This window comes from Belonocnema kinseyi, chromosome 4 (assembly GCF_010883055.1).
Source record: "Belonocnema kinseyi isolate 2016_QV_RU_SX_M_011 chromosome 4, B_treatae_v1, whole genome shotgun sequence".
NCBI classification, from domain to species: Eukaryota; Metazoa; Arthropoda; class Insecta; order Hymenoptera; family Cynipidae; genus Belonocnema; species Belonocnema kinseyi.
Window position 1 is genome coordinate 102,870,286 of NC_046660.1, and position 3,365 is coordinate 102,873,650.

Consider the following 3,365-nt stretch of genomic DNA (forward strand, 5'->3'; position numbering starts at 1 on the left):
CAAAGCGACTAGTCTCCCTTGCTTTCTCCCCAAATTTCTGTTAACTAAATAGTTAAGTACTTAGATGTTGTCTATAGTTCCCATTCCTTTTCTAAAGCCCGTATGATTATGTGGGATACTTTCTTTTTGTTCTATCTGACGCTCCAACCTATTTCTTAAGATTTCTGCATATATTTTATAGCCGACTGACATGAGAGAGATCCCTCTGCATTCCTCTACCTTCTTTCCTTCCCCTTTGTTGACAAGCGGTACCACCAGTCCCGTCGTCCACTCTTCCGGCCAACCTTCCCCTTTTCATACCTTGTTGCAGATCTTCCATATCCCATCCCTAATCCCTTCTCCTCCAAACTTCATCGCTTCGTTCTCCATCCCATCTTCTCCTGTAGCCTTGTTTCTTTTTAACCTATTTATTGCTTCATCCACTTTTTTTCTTGTTATCTCGTTCCCTTCCTCCATTTCTCCTCGGACTATCCTACACTTTTCCCCTTTGATCTTATTTTGCTCTCCCTCTAATAGACCCTTCAAATAATCTGTCCATTCCTCCATTTTTATTTCTTCGTTAACGCCCTTTCTTTCCCCTCTATCCCTATTTATCACATCCCACACTCTACCTTCTTTGATGGCTTTTTCTACCTCTGCTTTATATTCTTCCTTTCCCCTCTGTCTTTTTATTTCCAGCATCTTCTCATGTTCTTTTTTCCTCCTGTTATACTCCTCCTTCTCCATTTCCCCTCTTCTCCATTTGCTCACACACTCTTTTACTCTCTCTTTACTCTCCCAGCATTCCTCGTCCCACCAGCCTCTCTTTCCCCCTACACTTTCTTCATTAGTACCCAGCTCATCCTTTACCTATTCAATGGAACCCTTCAACCTTTCAACTAACGAGTCTATTCCCTCCTCCATACCTAACCTTCTCCTTTTCCATCTTTTGTTTAAACTCGTTTAATTTATCTACTCCCCAGATTCCCATTTTCGTGTTTCGTTCGCACCCTTTTTTCTTTCTCCCTCTGCCGTGCTTACTGACGCCTTTTCTTAGTGTAACTATGACCGGGAAGTGCTCGGACCCTATCTCATTCTTTACGTCGTCCAAATGTGTGCATTTTCAAACAAATGGTTGAATTTTCAACTACAACCGAACAATCTTTAACTTATCAATTCTCTACCAAAAATGGTATAATCCAATTCAAGAAGTGATTATTACCTAATTTGTAGATTTTTTTGGGGATCACAATTTTTGTCAATTTAACGTTTTTCGCATTTTGCATAGGTTGACCACAAAATGGATTTTTTTTTACTTTTCATTATTTTTGGTTCAAACAAAATTTGAATTTTCGAATTTTTAAGAAAATCCAAAAATGTGTTATGACAGTCTTATATGGATTTTAAAAAGCAATGTTTTTCTTCCTTTGACATTAGGGTAAATTATTTGTCCATTTTAATACTATAAATATCCGTACATAGAATTTTCAAATTAAGAAAAGAAGTGGTCTCAAAAATTTTCAAAATGCGCTCACTTTTTAAATTTTTATCAAAAAGGGCTGGTTAACGAAGTCGTCCTTTATTTTAGGACCTTCAAAGATTGTGCCAAACATGGATTTGATTCGTTCATTTTTTCGAGAGTCATCGTGTTTACAGAGGGATTGACGGTTGGTTTCGAAACGTGGAGATCCGTTGAAAAACTGGGATGTCAAATTCCAGACAATTCTAATACTATCCCAATCATAAATGATGAGAATGTAAAAAGACGATGTTTGATACAAATAACTGAATTTTTAACACAAAAATATCAATTTGTAATTCAAAATTTCAATGTTTCGCCGAAAGTAGGATAGTTAAATTTTTAGTTAAAGAATTTAATTTTTAACAAAAAAGAGGAATATGCAACTTAATAGTTTTGTTCTTAATGACAAAGATAAATTTTCAACAATGAAGACTAATTTCCTACCAAAAACACGAATTTTCATCGAAATATGTGCGAAGATTAATTTCCTACCTTAAAAAGATGGCTTTAAAAAAATTACATTTTTACCAACAAAAAAATACATTTTTTTTAAATATCATTTTTCTATCAAAAATAGTATAATTGAATTTTTTTTAAATTAATAAATTTTTCACCAAAAAAGGAATTTTTAACAAAATAATAGAATTTTCGAAAAAAAAGATGAAATTTCAATTAAAAAGTTTATTTTTCTACTAAAAATGACGAATTATCAACAAATAAAGAATTGTCAGTTAGGAAATATTAAAATTTGTCCCAATTCTTAAACTTTTGACTATTTTTCTTCAAAACAGTTATAACACCTTTACCCTCCATCTACCACCCACAACCACATTTTTCACAACACCTTCACCCCACATGATAAGTTTTCAAGTATTTATTTGTTGAAAGTGTTATTTTTAATACAAAATTTCATTAATTTAAATGTAATTTGAAATATAATAATTATTAGTTTAATTTTAAAGAAAATATTTATGTTTTTCATATACTTTAATGTGAAAAGTCCAGGGGAAAGTGGGAGACTTAACGAAGCCCGAGATTCGAAAATTGGCAGAAATTTGCGTTCAATAATTTAATTTTTTTCCAACTTTGTAAGGGTTTATCTACTATTGTAATAAAAATTCGTACAGTAATCATATATCGCGTTATTCCCTACAAAGTAGTGTAATCATTTTGTATAAGTCGGAATAATGAAACAGTTGTTACTAAAATTTGTTTGACATTGAACGCATGAACTAATATTGGGGATACTTGACCAAGATTTTCAGGGGATAGTTTACAGAGTGGCAACAAGCTTATCACATGTGTTTTTCTACCTATAAGGTCATTGATTATTATAATGCGCGTTTAAAAATTTTGCTAAATTGATTTATAAAAATTGTAGTGTAAAAATGCAAAGTTCATTATTCCTTGGTGTCTTCTATTATTTCATACTAATATTTTGTAACATTCATTAAATATGTATAACTTAGAAAAGATAGGCTTTTCAATCAGTCTTTTTCATAAAAAGATAAATAGGCGCCCGCCGTGGCGCGCGCAAGACCAGTGATCTCAGATCTGAAACGAGATGTGGTCCAATCCTATGACAGGGCAATGTCCGTGTGAATGTAGTAGGAGACGCTGTAAATGACTGAGTTGCGCGCGCAACCCATTTCTCCTCTTCTGAATTTGAAAACTCGAAGGTGCGCGATTGCCGGTCGGAGCACTTCGGCGATTCTATTTATATATCTATCTGCTAACTGCTTTGAAATAAATTCAGGAGATTGAGATTTTAATATTTACAGATTTCGATGCTGGCATTTCTCACGATTTGAATAGATCGCGCGCCTCTTGATATGCGTATATTTTGAGGTATGTTATTTCATGT